At 38.4% G+C, this 19,655-nt stretch overlaps 1 long non-coding RNA gene across 1 annotated transcript; it reads left to right on the top strand.

The window, feature by feature from the left end:
- The first annotated feature begins 815 nt into the window (after window positions 1-815).
- LOC145651713 (uncharacterized) lies at window positions 816-2,441 on the top strand. Its single transcript, XR_014117635.1, has 4 exons — window positions 816-949; window positions 1,666-1,697; window positions 1,891-2,009; window positions 2,260-2,441. It is a non-coding gene; the product is annotated as an uncharacterized LOC145651713 (long non-coding RNA).
- Window positions 2,442-19,655: the final 17,214 nt, after the last annotated feature.

Raw genomic sequence — 19,655 nt, 5'->3', positions numbered from 1 at the left:
TTTGATGGTCTAAAATGATCCAAATGCTGAAAAATATCCAGCTGAATGTTGTACTTGTGTACAATATGTTGTGTTTCTGTGGATTTATGAACTATTAAATAGGCTGACTTGTCTGTAGGATTTTAGATGTGAAGTACTTCATGGTTCTAACTTGTAACTTGCACTAATTTGGTATACACTCACACTTCAAGAGGGCACCATTCACACTTGTTTTTGTTTGCCTACATTGTTAAAAGAAACAGAAGAATACATAAATGTTTATGTAAAATTGACTGTCAATTTGCATTGATGATGTGTGTCCTTGTTAATTACACAGGCCTAATTGTTTAACATGTAGTGTTGTGCTAAAGCTATTGTGACTGCATGGCAAAGCACTGCTAACCAGCTCTGGATTATAAAGCAAAAATTAAATAGATAAAAAAAGAAGTATCACCTATACTGCAGTATGATAGAACAGATATATAGTGTAGAACTGACTTCTACATTTTATAAGAAATAAATTAAGGTTACTAAAGAACTTCATATCCCTTTTCTTTTGTGGTCATGTTTATGAACAAACCACAACAGTAAAATAAGCTAAAGTATAAAGTTTGTTATGCGCTCACATCAGTAATTAGGCCTAAATTACAATACAATCTTCCATTCACTTTGAAAAATTCTGGACCCAAGTCATTCATAACTAGACCTTTCTTTTTCTTTTTGTTTTTCTCATGTTTCAAAAGATACAAATATCTATTTCTGGCACCTATCATACATCACTAGTAAGGAAAGAGGGTATAAAAGTGCCACGTAAGAAAAGAAAAGGGAGGCGTTTCTTCCCAGGCATTTAAATACGCAGTTCACTCTAGTGAGTCATATCTCCTGATTCTTTTGCACTCAGTTTGAGCACATTCATTGACCATGAAGCTGGCCATCCTCCTTTGTGCATCGCTTGTACTTTATTTTGCTGGTGAGTAGTAATTTAAATTTATATTCACAGTGGTGAAAACTGAAATTCCAATCCTAACATGAGTATCAGAGGTGGAGTTTCAAAATATTGTCTTGTCTCATTTGTTTATTTGTATTACTTTATTTTCCTGTGTTGACATACATGTCTTAGACAGAGTACATGTTTAAACAAATAAGAGAAAGGTAATCAGTGATCAAATGTTTCATAAATATATCTTACTACCACTTAAACACCACATACCCTTAAAATGTTCAATCTCTTAAGATATGGGGAAATTCTATCTAAGTATTAATGTGAGTTTGAATATTAATGCATATTAATGCGAATATGAGTTTTATCAATCAGCAAAGTTTACAGTTTACTAAAAGAGAAATCTTTTTTTTTTTTTTTTTTTTTTTTTAACCTGTGTATGATATGAATAATACCAAGATGCTGAACAACCTAGGATTCTTTTTGTTTAGTTTAACACAATTTTCTAAGCAGGATTTTGGTTGTAAAAAAAAAAAAAAAAAAAAAAAAAAATTATATATATATACAAATGAATTACCTCATGTTATCTGAGATATATTGTTGAATACAGGGTACAGCAATGAAATAAATAATACCTGCTCAACCACATTCTACTCTACTTACTTGTCAGGACAAACTTCTTTTAATTTCATTATCAAAAAGGTTTCTCATCATTATTTCTCATCAATTCTATTTCTTCTATTCAGGTGTCACAGTGTCACAGAGTGACACTTCCCAGGTAATTAAATACATCTGGAAGAATTATCCACATTTCTGAAGTGTCACAGTTTCACTTTTCATGTTGTATTATTCAAATGTATTCAAATCCCCCTTCGACACATTGTGTGTATGTTATGTTAATGTAAATGCAGATAACATAATGCTTTTATTTGGAAAATTAGTAAAGGATTCTCTCATCTGATTTCCTATAGCTAAACTGTGACCAGTACCAAAATGTCAATGTGACTTCGTGCCCCACTGACATGTCTGGTCCAGTGTGTTCCGGTGGTAATACATACCCAAATCTGTGTGTATTCTGTGCCCTGAATGCGTAAGTTTAAAAAGTTACCTGAAAATTTATGTTTTCAGCATTATTAGACAAGGTGTGAGAAATCTAAAGGGTTTACTTTCTGCAAAAACATTTAAATATTTAAAATGTCTAATTTGGGTATCTTTGCAGTATCTTGTTTATATTGCATATAGTCAGATTAGATCAGACTGTTAGGATGTTATGATAATATCTGTATGTCATTTCATATTTTTGTATGTACATATTTTGAATGTATTTTCTTTTATTGTAGGCCAAACAAAGAAATCACAGTTACGAATGGACATTGCCAGAATTCCTAAGATCATCACAAAGAGGAATTATACTAAGCAATATAATCTTTCTATAGATGTTAAAAATGAACTAGCCTCAAAATATGAAATGAATTGATACCTGTCTCTTTATTTTAATAAACAAATTGAAGTAAGCAAGCAACTAATATGTCTTGTTTCTTTGGAAAGAAATGTTATATTCACTGCTATTTATTTACTTATTTAAATATATTTATAAGGTAGAATGTTTTAAATTTACCTTGTAAATTGACAGAAAATCAGGAACAGTACAAAACTATATGAAAAAAAACCCATTAGCAAGAAATAGAGCTAGCAAAGAACAGCTGACCCTGCAAGAACAATCTATCCTATAGCTTTAGAATTCCAGTCCTAGTTAAGACAATTTGATTATTAATTCTTTTTTGGGCTTTTAGGTCTAAAATATACCATATGGCCATAAGTATTTAGACAATCCTACTAATTATTAGATTAATATGTTTCAGTCACAGAAATCCATAACCAGACACATATCCAAGCAATCTCCAAAACAACCCTAACTCTAACATTGACAGTAGACTGTATCATATAGATGAGCACAATGACTCTAAATGTAGCACCTTCACAGGATGCCACCTTATTCACAAGTCAGTTCATGAAATTTCTGCTCTGTAAGCAGAAGTGCTATTATTTTAAAATTGAAGCATCTAGGAACAGCAACAGCTCAGTCACAAAGACCATGCAAACTCAAAAAGAAGGGCTGGAAACTTCTGAAGAGCATAAAAATCCTGTTGCTTCAGTCACTACACAGACTGTGTATCAGGAGCTTTATAAAGTGGGTTTCCATGGGTGAGCAACTGCACACAAGCCCAAGATCAATAAGGAATCCATGGTGGTTCTAATGTGGGTGTAGTGGTGTAAAGCATGCAAGTACTAGACTCTGGAGCAGTGAAAACATGTTTTGTGGAGTGATGAATCACACTTCACTATCTAGCAGCCTGACAGACAAATCTATGTTTGGCAGATGCCATGAGAATGATATCTGCTGGAATGTAGAGTGCCACCAGTAAGGTTTTTGTGGAGAAGGGGTAATAGTCAGCAGATGGTTTTTGCTGTTTTGTTTAGGTCCCTTATGCTCAGTGAAGGGTAATATTAATGCTACAGAATACAAAGACATTTTATACAATTATATGTGTCCAACCTTTTGGCAACAGTTTGGTGAAGGCTTTTGCTGTTCCATCATGTCCAGATGCCAAAAATAATGCTCTTTTGAATGAATGGGTACAAGTGGCCACAAACACACAAACTTGTAGAAAGTCATTCCAGAAGATTGCAGGTACACAGTGAATGTTTGCAACTCCAAATGAATGTCCATGACTTTGGAATGGGTTGTCCAACAAACGAATATAATTGTGATGGTAAGGTATCCATATACTTTTGGTGTATAGTGTGTGTGTATGTGAGTGTGTTCATGTCTGTGTATATAATTATATAATAAGAATATCATAATGATAATATCACAATTATTATTACATTATTACGTTCCTGTTTGAAGGTTCCTTCTGTGTTTGGATTTGTGTTTTTTGGCTTTGAAAGTGTGTCTGAATTTCCCAAATTTAATTTAGCATTAATGGAGTTAGAAAAACTATAAAGGTTACATTAGTGCTCAGTATTTTTTGCCAAATTGGGTACATCATCTAAGTATTAAAATATGCTCCTCTAGAATAAGGAAACATGGGTATAGTGTGACAATCATTATGTACTTGATTTTATACAGAACATATAGCTACTGAAATGGAAACACAGCTATTCGGTAGCAAAGGCAATGATTTGGTGTATATGTATTCTTTGGTATATATGCATTCTAACAAAAATAATTTTAGAAACTTGATTAGTACTATGTAGCTTTGAAATAAATGGATTTATTTTTAATCCGTAACTTGAGTAATAGGTACTACACATGGCAATATGGATGGCATGTACTCCTATTGAAAACTACCAGTGATGCATTCAAATGCATTGACTTGCTGTTGTCAAACTGGCTTTATTGGACAAGCTGGCTCATCCAGAATGGTTCCTGTAGTCAGCTTTAACAGCTAAAGCCTTGACATGATGTACATTTTAGCTATCCATACCAGCACAGTTTATTGTGCATACTTATGAGGTCATTTGTGTTGCTGGGAAAAATGCAGCAAATATGTTTTGACATGGTGCAATTTCAAAGAAAGGAGAGAAAAACAATAGAAAAAAAACCCTGTTAGAGCCTGTTAATGTAAGATCAGAGTAAAATGTACAGTACATGATACAAAATAAGTGACTGGGCTTCTACATTTACTGGCTACTTTGTTTGACACCTAACTTGGATACTTCATTAGATTAACATGTCTTATAGGTGCATTTTATAAGTGTACAGTACCAGATTGTTGGTAACTTGTTGATATGCACAATTAATCAATCACACTTTACCTATTCATCCCAGGCCAGTTTCTGACCACAGGATCAACAGAAACACTACTGTGGAAGTGATACCATCTTGGATCCTGGCACTGAGTGTATTTGAGCACAGTAGTGTTGGGAGTTTTTACATGTGTCAGTGTCATCTCTGGTTAACTTGTCTACCACTCTAAAATATGCAGCCAATAGCAGTTTTGTGGTTAGTAACTGAACATTTAAGAAAAGTTTAAAAGAGGAAATTTATGGGAGGATGACTAGCATAAACATCATGGTAAGAAATCTGGAGTGCCAACATATACATATGACATAAGCAAAATGCACTTCTTCACACCTACTACTGGCAATCAAGTGGCGTATCAAGCTCTCAGAAGATAAAGTATACATAATGACTAAATCAGGAAACATTTAAAAAGCACACCCATCTTTTTTTAAAGTTAATGAAGCAAATGAGAAGTAAAAAAGAGAAGAACAGAGAGCTGTCGCTGTCACATAAATTCATCCCTTTGCTTCTTTCATTATGCTTATGAACTCCCATAATGCCCCTGTCAACCTCATCAAATCTGACTCCTGTTTATTGATTACACCTGTTCCCCATTTATCCATATTATCTTGTGTATATAGTCTTTGTGAAATAACTATTCTTGTTATGAGTTATTCTTTGAGCTGGATTTTTAAAGTGAGTGATGATAGCATTGAAGAGGAAAGTGTGTGTGTGTGTGTTTTTTTTAGATAATTGAAATAGTTCCCTCATTTGAAGTGCAGACAGAACCTCAAGTGAAACTTCATGTTCTGTGTCTCAGTCTTTAAATTTAGATATAATTTAGATATAAATCATGCAATAACTTTCACTTGTGAATTAGCTGTGCTATAGATTAATATTGGCAAGTATTGGCAGGGGCCCTAGTCAATTGCATACCTTTGCCAAGTGTAAAGACTACTTTACCAGTGGGTATCAGTGAGGAGCACTGCAGCCTCACTCTGGACTAGCTACAGATGTAATATGGTTGACTTGCAAATTTTTAGTATAGAGGGAGTTGCACAATATATACCATATTTACCTCTAACATTTGAAATCAACCTACACTCTGAATGTAAATTAAGTCTTACAATCAGTGATAAGTCCCAGTCATTTTTGTTTGCAGCAATACTCAATTGTGCACTCCAATTTCAGTTTTGTAGATACTTACTCTCTAGGGCTAAGTCTGAAGGTGATGACCACATTGTGGACGTTCTGTGAATGATAACTGAGCCATTGAATGTGGTAGTTATCTTGATGAGATGCAGTCCTGCAGTCCTGCAGATGAGATGCAGTCTTCGATGAGATGTGGACCTACAGTTTCTTACAGTGGCCATTGATACTTTTGGCTAAGAAGCATAACATTAAATAACAGTTATGCCCTGCTGTTCGGAGTGACATCTAGTAGTGTGCTGATTTACATTATTTAACCCTGAGTTTACCTGAGGAGTCTTACCTGTCACTAAATTAAAGCACCACATAACATATTGATATACTTTTCCTTCTAATTGGCAAAATTCTAATTGGCTCCCACTACAGTTTGGTACCAAAAAAGAAAATAAATGGGGGGGGGGGTTGTTGGGGGAGAGAGAGAGAGAGAGAGAGAGAGAGAGAGAGTGAGAGCGAGAGAGCAGGAATTCCCCATTGGAGGATAGTATGATCCACAGGAATTCCAGGATTTAGGTGTGGTTTTGCAACAAGGAGTACAAGACACCTCTAGATAAGTTTAAATTTATTAGTACAAATTGTGAAAATAAAGAAATAGTAGTTCTGTATGACTCCAATGGTCCTCAACCATTAATCAAGTCTTATTAATTAACATGGTACTAGGCTTCAGTACTAGGTTATAACAAGATTAGATGCCACTCAGTCAGCAGGCAATCATCAAATGCATAACGCTCCTATATCACCAACCTCTACCTTCTGTTCTACAACCCCTTTAGTACAGGAAGCCCCAACCTGGACTAAACCAATATCGCCAATAAAATCAGTCTTGATATAATACAATATGTTTACAAGTAAATATGAACATTTATTGACTCAATCCTTTTCTCTCCACAGGTGTTCTTCTTCAGCAGCTCCCCCTACCCTCTTTTAGTCATGGGCCATTCTGACCTGTACAAGGGTTGGAGCTGCTCCAGCTTCCACTCTTAGAGCAAGGATCTCAGGTAAGTCTACCTCTTAGATTCACTACATGTTGCATCAGCTGACATTGTGATGGGGCAGGTCTCTGACTTCATCAGAGAGAGAGAGAGAGAGAGAGAGAGAGAGAGAGAGAGAGAGAGAGAGAGAGAGAGAGAGAGAGAGAGAGAGAGTGAAACGGTAATACAGGATCTATTTGTGACCTGTTGTTCCAAGAAGGAACATATACAATACAGCATACAATACAATACAACACACTGACATACTATAAGAGTGATACATTTTAAAAGGGAGTTCCAGACTAGACGAAAGACAGCATCATTCATATCACCTATATACATATCATGGTATTGTCTGATTGTCACTATTCTTCATTCTGAGTTCCTGTTGTGCCTTCATTCTGAGTTTGTTCTTTTCAAGTTCTTGGGCATCTGTTCAGGTGGCTACCAAGATGATTTTTAGGGGCTCCAATAATGCTATCTATAAATATCAATAATTTGTCTTAATGGGGCTCTCTTTGTTTGTGATGTTTGGCACTCCTTGGTGGAGTGGCCTCCAGATGAACTGGTTGCTGTCATCAAAGTAGATCCTTGTACATTACAGACGTACTTTCTCTTAGGCAATGCTCATCTATGCTAGGGGACCAGGCTGTCAACTTCATGATAGGAACATGGACTTGTCGACACAGAAGGTGACAGAACTGGCTGTATTTCTGGACAGTCCAGCTATAATAACAACACTAGCAAAGAGACCATGTGAGACCACTGTTTGTTTAATTTGTTAATTAGTACTCTAAAAATTACAGATATGAATAATATTATCTGCTCCAATCAGAGTAGAACAGAAAAAGGCAATCCCACCAATTTCTTGGTATTCTCAAGCAGTGGATTTTGACCATTGTGCTTATAGTATTTGCTGAAATATCTAATGACAGTCAATTTCTTAGTCACCTGATCAGCTGTATGCATAGACCCAATATCTTACAAAGCAGGTTGCTCAGCTACAAGCTCAGATAGCCGAGATGACTTCATCCAAGTGCAATAAACCTAAACCTAGGGGGGAGACTACGGGAGAAAAGCTGGTAGAGTACTGGCTGCTTTCTTGTTTCGGGAGTGTGTTGTGACCTTTTTATGCGCCGATTCCTGTTAGCTGGTCCATCGTGATCGGTGTACCCCGGATACTAGTACCCCGAGTACTAGTAATTGCAGTTTGTGTAGCCCTTAACTATACTTGCTATCCCCCGCTAAACTTTGTATGTCGCTAGTGCTTACTGAAAACATTAGTTGTTGATGTGAATTTACTTGCTGTCACTAAATCATGTTTTAACTATATTTCTCATATGAATCAATAAATGATCTGTGGATCGGTTTCTGCAGGCCACCAATCTATTGCCAGCAGTAAACCTCTGTGGGTAGAGACCCTGTATACGGTGTATTAGTAGATGCAATAGGTTTCCCTCTTCCATTAATTGAGGGTGGCGTAGTCGACTTGAGTTTGGCGTATACTGAATAAAGGTCCTACAAGTTTCACTGTTGCGAGTGAGACATGACGCCCGCTACAGTTAGCTAGTTGAGTATGGCTGACAGTACCGCATAGCAAACAAAGAAGTTGCACATTCTTCAGTAAACAGTTTAGAATGTTTGTTTACTGAAGAAATGTTTTACATGTAACCATATTTTTCACAAGAAAGCAAATAACTTGGTACCGTAATATGCTACAATCAAAAACATGCACCTATTTTACATACCAAAGCTCAACTGATGAATCTTCCATTCAAAAAGGCGGTATATTAGCAAAACGAAGAGAAAACGGTGATGCACAGAATTTCTTAAAGAAACAGGATCCAATACTATCGTCTTGCAGAATATAACAGAGAAACACGCAAAACAAAACCATCCTGTGTCATATATAAAGCCAAAATTGAATATAATTCCAGAACAAATTCATTGCACAGGTTGTCACACTTGTAAAGGATAAAAACAAATGTGATCATGTCAGAGGGGCTTGTGAGAAGTAAGTGAACAGCCAAAGTCCTCATTGCTTAAAAGAGTTGGACGATGCAAGGTTGCAAGTGACTAATGTAGTCCTTTAACCAGGCTTCTTTATCAGTGTTCAATCTCTGACTAAGCTGCTAAAAGCTGAAGGATCTGTAAATCACACAGTTCTGTATGATGGGTTCACTGAGGTCAATGTTAAATTTTCTAAAGAGATTTTGGAAACAAAACATACTCCAACATTAGACTATTTAGTACCAGAGTTCCAATTTAGTGAGGAAATTTCACAAAATCTCAAGTACTTTGAAGAAAAAACTCATTTGATTTCCTGCATGAAAAGTATAATAATCTTAGTTACCCCTGACATATGCTTGGCTTAATAAGTATAGAGCTGTTGTAAATGTTTTGGGGTTTTTTTTACTTAAAGAGAGGCAAACCACAAATGGCCAAATTAAAGTGGACATGTGGAAGAGCAAAGCCACAGCAGTCATACTTGCAGGACAAACTGTCTGCTTTGAGGATATTTGCAATGCTGAGAGATGGGCCATGGTCAACCTTCTTGAAAGAAACTTGCCATCCTTAATCCAAAGGTTTTTGATACTTGGTCTGAAATCAGGCCGCTATCAAATTGAGATGGAAAAGGCAGATAAGGCCAGGACTACATTCGTTCGCTCCCAATCCAGTTGCAAGTGGTGGTTTTTACCACTACGTAAACCATGTAAATGCATAGGACCGTAGAGATCAGGGGGCCCTCTACTGCCCACAAGCAGTTGGCTGGAAAAACAATAAAACTGACTCGGTGCATTCATTCTTTCATTGTTTAACACCAACAAGGTACTGGAACATGCAAGCTAGCTAATCAGGACTTGAATGCAACCATGAAATACTTGTATCTCAGCGCCACCCAAAAAAGAAAATTAAGGGAAAGGAACCAGGATGGTTCAGTTCTGACTATAGTAAGAAGACAGTAAGGATTGTATAGGGTGGGCAAATATTGCATTTTGCTGTAAAGAAAAATAGAGCCTCCAGACATAAGCCCCAGAAATGTCAAATCCACCCATCTTATGAATAAACTTGGTACATTCCAAAGGCTGATAGAGAGATGTGTTGGAAAGATGAACGTGAAGTAGATGCTCGTGTTCCAGGATGACCTAATTATTTTCTTCAAGTGATACGAGGAGCATGAAGAAAGACTATTCAAAGTCCAAATTCCACAGAAGGGGTATGGATTAAAAATACCTCATAAAATGTGCAGATTCTTTCAACCCCCTGGCTGCTATCTAGGTGACATCTGACATGTTTGTAGAATGGCAAAAAAAACCAAAAAAAAACCCAGATAAAAACATCTGCTTAAAAAACCCTGGCCAAATTCCCAAAATCTTAAGATTGCTTCTAAGATTTTCCAGATATTAAAGAAGAATTGATAAAGACTATCCCAGATACTCCTGCTTTCTGGATAAACTCAACAAAGAAAAGGTCACATGAAACTAGGTACTGTCATGAACACCAATACAAAGGTAGACATGGATCCAAATGTGAGAGAGTTTATTAGAATAAACAAACGGGTAGGGGCTGTGTGTGGGGGTTGGTAGGATAGGCGTCGGAAACTGGGAGATCGTGATGCGGAGAGTCGTCAGTCCAATCCACGGTCGAAACCAGTAGGCAGAGTCCAAAATCATCTGAAGGGCTAGGAGCGAGGTGTAGTCTAGGACAGAAACAGAGATTGGTAGCCAGAACCAGCAACAAGGAAAGAGAACGCTTGGTATGCATCTGAGGAAAGCAATACTTCACAAGGTAGACTGGGAAAATGGGAGGCTATAAAAGGAAACAGATGAGAGAAACAGGTGTTGCTTATCAGTACTCAGGAGAGGGGGATCTATGCCTGGGTGTGGTAAAACAATTTCATGTTATGAGAGGACACCCATACTCTCTGACCAAGATGGAACATAGGTACGGGATTTCTGCAATGGTTTGCAAACATCTGTTGTGATCGGATGGCACGGCTTATTTGAACATGTGCCTCCTCCCAGGTCTTGGCACTGTTGTTGAACCAGTGATCCAGTGCAGGGAGGTCAGTAGGAGTGTTGTCCCATGGGAAGAAGGCTGGCTGAAAACCAAAAACACACTGAAATAGAATTAGTTGTGTGGATGAGTGCTTAAGGAAATTGCATGCATATTTCGCCCAAGGAAGGTATTAAGACCAGTCGGAATGAGCTGTACAATACTGTCAAAGGAATTGTCCCAATTCCTGGTTTGTCCTCTCTGCCTCCCCGTTGGACTGTGGGTGATGGCCTGAGGAAAGGTTGGCGATGATATTAAACTTCTTGCAGAATTGTCTCCAATACTGAGAAGTAAACTGGGATCCTCTAATAGAGACTATGTCCTCAGGTAAACCAAAAATCCTGAAAACAAATGTAAATATGGCGTCGACTGCCTCCTTCATTGTAGGAAGAGAGTGGAATGGAATCAGTCGGCACATCTTGGAAAACCTGTCCACTACCACCATGATCACAGTGTTGCCCTCTGAGACAGGTAGGTCTGTAATGAAATCCATGGAGAGATGAGACCAGGGATGCTTAGGAACAGGCAAGTGATGGAGCTCACCAGTGGGTAGAATGTGCAGAGTGCAGGTTTCAGCACATACTGGACAGTATTTGACAATCCCGTATGTTGTCAGCCAGGGACTCCCACCAACACTTCTTAGACAGCAAATTGGTTCCCTGGGTGTCCCGTACACAATGGTGTATGTGCCCATTTCAATAGATCACCTCTCAGAACCATGGGTACATATTGTCTCCCTGGGCGGAATTCCGCTGGACCAGGATCCTTGCTTAGAGCTTCTTCTAACTCTTGCTGAAAAGTCCATTGTACTGGAGCCAGGAAACAGTGTTCGGGCAAAATGTTCTGTTCTCTCTGGTCTTTCCTCCTTTTCATACAAGTGAGACAGTGCATCAGCATTAATGTTTTTTGTGCCTGGGATATAAGAGACTGAGAAGCGAAATTGTAAAAAGAAGAGGGCCAATCTAGACTGTCGGGTTGTGAGTCTCTTGGCTTAAATATTCTAGGTTTTTATGATCTGTGAGCACAATGATGGGATGTTATGCTCCCTCCACCAGTTTCTCCACTGTTCCAAAGATAGCTTTATGGCTAGCAGTTCAGGATTGCCCACATCACAGTTTCTACACATTGCCCACATCATAGTTTCATGGAGCTTCCTGGAAAAGAAGGCACAAGGATACAACTTGGCTGGTGAGCCCCGCCTCTGTGAAAGCACTGCTCCCATCCCTACATCAGAGGCATCTACCTCCACTTGAAAGGGGAGCGATGGCTCTGGTTGGTGCAATACTTGATCTGATATGAATGCAACCTTCAATCTCTGGCAGGTCTCCTAAGACTGTGGATTCCATTGTAGTCTCCTGTTAGCCTGCCTCTCGTGAAGATTGGTCACGTTTGAAGCTATCGTGCTGAAGTTCCTAATCTCCTATAAAAATTTGCAAACCCCAGGAATCTTTCTAATCCCTTGATGGTAACAGGCACTGGCCAGTCTACATCTGCAGTAACCTTATCCGGATCCATGGAGATGTTGCCTGGAGAAATAGCACAGCATAAGCAGGTCAGGGATGTCAGATGAAACTCACATCTCTCTGCTTTAGCATAGATGTTGTGTTGTCTGAGCCAGGCTAGAACTGCAGTGACATGTTGTAGATGCTCTTATATTGACTGAGAGTAGATTAATACATCATCATTGTACATGATAAGAAACCTGCCTATCATATCACAGAATATCTCATCCATGAATGCCTGGAACACTGAGGGACTGTTGGCAAAACCATAGGGCATAACCAGATACTCATATTGTCCACGTGCTCTGACATGTAGTCTTCCACTCATCTCCCTCTCTTATGTGGATCAAATTGTATGCATTCCGTAAGTCTAACTTGGTGAATATAGTAGCTTCTTGCAACTTCTCATGTGTAATGGAGATCAAGGGTAGGGGATAACTATACATTATGGTTACCTCATTTAATGCCCTGTAATCAATGCATGGCCATAAACTTCCTCCTGTCTTCTCCACAAAGAAGAATCCGGCTGCAAGGGGAGAGGTTGAGGGACAGATGAAACCCTGCTAAAGAGCCTCCTGCACATATTCCACCATAGCTGCACCCTCATGACGAGAGAGAGAGAATGGCTTAGCATGCTTGGGAAGTGGTTCTTCAGAAAGGAGATCTATAGCACAGTCCCACTTTGTGAGTAGGTAAGACAGTAGCTTGGGCTTTACTGAATATGTCACTGTATTTTCTATAAGGGAGAGTTAAAGCTTTGAGGTCTGGTAACTCTGGACTCTCCACTGTGATAGAGCGGAGTGGAAGACTCAGATTTAAACAGTTCTTGTGACAATGAGAGCGCCATGACAGTAGTTCAGACTGAGACCAATATATGTGTGGGTCATGCATAGACAAACAGGGGTATCCCAGGATTATATTGTCATGGGAAAGTGGCATGAGGGAAAACTGGACGGTTTCTGAATGAAAAAACCCTACTTGGAAAACCAACGGAACTGTCTGTTTAAACACTGCAGCTCTTGGAAAACTTGCCTCAGCAGGAGAAGATTGCTGACCGCTAGTAAGTCTCTGAATGGTACTCCATATGTCAAATATAATACCTTCTTGCTCAGTGATCTTAGCTTGCAACTCCGCTGGATCCATTGTAGGGTGAAGTACTCTGTCATGAACACCAGGACAAAGGGAGACGTGGATCCAAATGCAAGAGTATATTAGAATAAACAAACACGTAGTGGTTGTGTGGGGGGTTGGTAGGATAGGCGTCAGAAACTGGGAGATTGCGATGCAGAGAGTCGTCAATCTAATCCAAGGTTGAAACCGGTAGGCAGAATCCAGAGTGATCCAAAGGGCTAGGAGTGAGGTTTAGTCTGGGATGAAAACTGAGGTCAGTAGCCAGGAATAGCAACGAGGGAATAGAATGTTTGGTATGCATACTTTGCAAGATAGACTGGGAAAAAGAGAGGATATAAGGAAACAGATTAGAGAAACAGGTGTTGCCTATCAGTACTCAGGGCGAGCTATACCTAGGTGTGGTAAGACTAGTTGAATCTGTCACAGAACCCCCCCCTGGCGGGAGGCTCCAGATGACCGAGCCTGAACCTCTCTTGGCCGGCCCCAGTCCCTCAGGCCAGGATGATCCGGATGGGAGACATGGAAATCAGCAAGGAGTGAGTGGTCCAATATGTTCCCCATGGACAGAGTCAGTCCCTATTGTTCTGGTGACAGTGATTCCCAGGATAAATGAATTGGTTCTGGAGATTCCCAAAACCTTTTAGCTCCTACCTGCTTACACTGATGTCAGATCACCACATTGAGACCTCCCTTGGAGTGGCTATCCATGGAACCATAAATTGTACTCAAGTAAAAGTATCATTAGCTTACTTTAAATAATAATGACTCAAATTGAAGTAAAAACATTCATTTAAACTATTACTTAAGGAAAGTAGCAAGGTATCTAATAAAAAGACTACTCAAGTAACTAATTACTTCAATGGATCTCATTTAATAACACTGTGCAACAAAATTATATTTCTTTTTTTGGCCTACAAGCTACATAGGTGGGTCTTATACTACTTTTTATGTTGAATTTGAATTTGCCAATAGCAGGCCATGTGCCCTAGCTAGCTACATGAGGTTTTATTGGTAAATTATTGAGCATATAACAAGCATTACAGTGGATTTGGTGATCACTTGGGATTATTTATGGGAATATTTTAAGTCTCTTGCCAATGGTAAATAGACTGTTATGACCCTGTCTAGGCTGGGAGGCCGTAACGTAGGGTTTGAGTCTTACAGCAGTAGAAATAAGTGATGTAATGAATAACCAAACAATAAAGTTTACAGTAAAAATCAAGTGTATTTACAAGTTTTGGTGTTCAAAGATAAGAAACTGGTGCAATTGTGTCAGGAGTGACCAAGGCCAATACAACAAACAAAAACCACACCAGAAACAAAAAGATGACTGATTAAACTAACAAAAATAAACAGACAATGACTACACTAAACTTTTAGAAACAAAGATAAACCCACACCCAAACAAAATGCCAGCCACTCCCTACCACCAGTGTGTAACTATATACAGGACAATATATATATAAAAGATACAAGAAACAAACAAGGGGCAAAACAAACCATAAATCAAGGGGCAAATCCAAAGTCATACACACAAAATCTAGCAAGGTGAACACGAAACCCACTGTCCTCTGTAGTCAAGGACTAGCAAGTATGTTCTCATTGTCTCCAGGGTAACCATACATGATGCTATCCATAGTAAAATACATAATATGCTACATTGTTGTTATTAATTGCTGCAAAGTATTTTTTATGGTAAATAACTAGATTTCATTGTGATCAAAGTGGTTGGAGATAAAATAATTACTCAGGTTATTTACTGACATATTTTGGAATTTTTTCATCCCTATAGATTCAGTCCTGTGCTACCTATGCCATCTGCAAATTGGAGTCCAATTGAGTAATTTTCCCAGTACATTGATAGCAACATCTTTAAAAACATGGCAAGTTCACAAATCAAAGGGAACTGCAAGTTAGAGGAGTGTCTCTGAATATCACACCACAGGAAATGAAGGTGTCATTTGGAATATCAGTTCACATGGCCTGCCTTGGTTACCCAAGAATCAAGATGTTTTGGTCCCAAAAAACCAAAGTGCCAATAATTAGCAACAGAATGGCAAGAGATAGGTTCTTCAAGCTAAGAAAATAGTCTATGACCTGGAAGTGACAGAAACAAAGAAAACAGACATTCTTGGAAAGTAAGACCTCTCCTTGACAGAGTGAGGCAGGGATGCCTTAGCCTTCCAAAACCAAGAAATCTCTGCATCAATGAACAAATCATTCCTTTTACAGGCCGTTGTCCAATCAGGCAGTTTGTTCCAGGCAAGCCATACCCTACTGGCTTGAAGGTGTTTTTCCTTGCTTCTCCAGATAGTTTGATGCTGGACTTTGAAGTGTACCAGGGGAAGAATACATTTGCTTACAAAAAATCAGGCATCGTGGCAGCAGCAGTCCTACGTATGGTTGAATCTGTGCCCGCAGGAAGTCAGCTGTTCTTTGACCAATATTTCACATCACTGAACCTGATGGATGTATTGCTGGAAAAGGGTCTTGCTGCAACTGGAACCCTAATGAAAAACAGGTTACCAAAGCCATGTCAGCTAACTGGTGATAAACAATTGCAAAAAGAAGGCAGAAGAGCATCAGTTATGGTGGTCAGCAATAGTCCTGAGCTGGCAATTACAAAATGATATGACAATAAACCGGTATTAATGGCCTCTACCATACATGGAATGATCCTGAGGATATCTGTACACAAGATGGTCCAACAAAGAGAAGTCACACATTCAAGTGAGAAAACCAGCAGTCATCAGACAATACAATGAAAACATGGGAGTGGTGGACTTGTGTGACCGAATGCTGAGCTTTTACAAAATGTCAAGCAGAACCAAGAATTTTAAATTTTAAAGAAACAGAATGAAATATGATTTTTGTTTAACTGAAATATGTCAATACAGAATGTGAAAAAGTTCACTATGCACCTGATTTAATATCACCTGTATAGCTGGAATGTCAAAAATACAGAAAAGCTTTTTTCCCATTACAATGATCCTGACATCCTCTACAGTGGACATGCTGTTAAATTAAGAATAAAATTAATTTTGAAAAACTGTGAATTGTAAGATGTTTGTTTTACTCTTGAGAGACAGAAAATCACAAAAAAAAACCCTAAATTGAAAGATATTTTTTTCACTGGGTCTCAGGATATTATATATATATATATATATATATATATATATATATATATATATATACATATACATACACACACACACACACACACACACACACACACACACACACACACACACACACACACACACATATTTCTGATGCATTGAGTTCATGGCTTAAACAACTTGAATATGGATTATTAGAATTTTGAAAATGAATGTTTAGCATTTTAGCCAAGATCTTTACATTTTAGCAAAAACAAAAGAGAAAATTTGAAGAGTTGAATTCAGAGACAAAAAAATTCAGAAACATAAATTCAGAAAAAAGAGGTCAGTTTCTAGAAATTCAGACTTTTACATTTCAAAAGCTGGCACAGTAGATTTGCTTCCATATGGTAGTCTGATTTGACTGATTTGAACAGTACAAAGATTTTCTTGCATTAAGCCTAATTATGCAATTATTATTATGAAAATTATGCAAAATTATGCAAACATTGCACCATGCTTGCTTATCATTATTTATGATTAAGATAATAATGCATAGATAAACAGGAGCTCTGAAGACTGCATTCACTGCAGTGTCTTTTCAGATTATCGTCAGCATACCTTTTTTTGGTGTTGAGCAGTGTCTCATCCCTTTCTGATTTCAAGTGCAGGAGAATGCTAGAGTGGAAAAGAAATATAGCTCCACATAGAAAACAAAAGAACAGAGGCTAACAAATGCATCTTCCAATCAGATCATATCTTACCTGAGAAAAAAAACTTTTACATTTTTATGAAAACACCTACCTTATGATGATAGGATGATGTCCGCTGCATGTCCATGATTCAAATCTCCCTCTTCACCAAATCCAAAAGGTGTTCTATGGGATTGAGATCTGGTGACTGTGAAAACCATTACAGTGAACCCATGTTCAAGAAACCAGAGTGAAATTATTTGAGCTTTGTGACATGTTGCTCTCTTGCTGACAGTAGCCATCAGAAGATGGGTGCACTGTGATCACAAAGGGATGAACATGGTCAGCAACAGTACTCAGGTAGGCTCTGGGGTTTAAACGATGCTCAGTTGGTATTAAGAGGCCCAAAGTAACCAAGTACCAAAAAAATGTCCCACACACCATTACACCAACACCATCCTGAACTGTTGATACAACACAGGATGGATACATGCTTTTATGTTGTTTATGCCAAATACTGACTTTACCATACTGTTACAACCCCAGGTGGGTTGTTTTGCTTGTATGTCTGTATGTACTCTGTTTCAGGTTGTGTCTCGTCGTCCATGTCTCCATTGCCATGCCAGGTGCTGATGGTCCTCAGTGATTTTCAAAATATCGTAATTATAAATGTATATGCAAAGAGGCACCGCAATGCCTTCGCTTACATCAGTGAATTGTGATTGATGTTTTTTTTGTTTTTTTTGTGGTTGTGAGTATTGGAGAGTTTGTGTTTCATTCGGTTATGTCTGTGTAATTCTTGAGAGTGTGTGTTTCATTTTATAACTGATGTTTTTTTTGGACTAGACCTTTGGTATTCTGACCTTGGCTGTGTAACGCCATTTAGGTAAGTTAGCTACTCTGTTTTCATTCTAGGACTGTATGTTTATTATTTTTGGCATTGTCGTATCCCGAAGCACACCCCTCTACATAATAAATATCTGTTTTCTACTTTGTTATATAATTTCCCCCATCTCTCCTTTCTCTGTTACAGTCCAGAGCCTAGACCAGGTCGTAACACATACGAATGTTGCATCAGAGATCGAGGCTCATCAGACCAGACAATGTTTTTCTAGTATTCTATTGTCCAATTTTGGTGAGCCAGTGTAAACTGTAGCCTCAATTGCCTGTTCTTAGCTGACAGAAGTGGCATCCAGTGTGGTCTTCTGCTGCTGTAGCCCATCTGCTTCAAGGGTTGATGCATTGTGCATTCAGAGATGCTCGTCTGCATACCTCAGTTTTAATGTGTGATTATTTAAGTTACTGTTGCCTATCCATCAGCTTGTCTGTCTATCTAACCAGTCTGGCCATTGTTCTCTGACCTCTGGCATCAACAAGGCATTTACACTCAGAGAACTACTGCTGTTTTCGTCACTCAGTTGCATCACATGTACCTTGACCTTCTCGTTACAATGAAATATAGGCTTTAGGTAAAATATGTAAAGGTTTTCCTAATAAATAAATGTTTAGGCTGTTTTCACACTTGTCCGGAATACTTGAGTCCGCACCCAGGCCCGATTCTGGGCTCGTTATTGCTGGTTTGCTTTCACACAAAAGAACTCCATCCAACCCATAAATCGATCGCGCAGTTCCAGTTGTCTACGTGTACGTTTGCAAAATGGTAGAAAGAAGCTTCATCCGTTTTATTTAGTTTTATTCAGAAAATACACAAAACACGTATAGCTTCCACACCTGCTGCGGACCGCCCCAGAGCTCACTAGAAGCAAACCCCAGACCACCAATTTTAAGTCCAGACATCGGTCCTCTGGACCGCTCCTGGGCTTGAAAACAGCCTTACGGACCTGGCTCCGGTAAAAAGCTCTAGTTTGAAAACGCCCTTAATATGATGAGCTAGGTGAATACAATTTCATAAAGTTCCACTCGTATCATTTTTTTGTGTACATATACTGAGTAGCTTGAAATCAACAAACGTGCACCTCCTTGCCTTGAAACAAAAATATTTTAAGAATTTTAGAATTGATTATGTACTAAGCTTTGAAACAAACGGATCACACCTTGAGTGATGTCTAAAATAGATGTAATTAATGAAATGAGGTTTCATTGTAAACGTAGGCTACTGTAAGGCATATTTTTAATCAGCTTGAATGGTTACTAATAATATGTACATAGGATATGCTATGTACAGCCATTGGAATTTACCAGTGATGCTTTCAAACACACTGAAACTTGTTCTTGCCAAACAGGCTGTGTCTGGCAAGCTGGTTTATCTAGTGTATTCCTGGTATTCAGC

Source organism: Electrophorus electricus, chromosome 16 (assembly GCF_041902795.1).
Source record: "Electrophorus electricus isolate QZ-2024a chromosome 16, ASM4190279v1, whole genome shotgun sequence".
Lineage (NCBI taxonomy): Eukaryota > Metazoa > Chordata > Actinopteri > Gymnotiformes > Gymnotidae > Electrophorus > Electrophorus electricus.
This window is presented reverse-complemented; position numbering and strand designations above follow the sequence as displayed.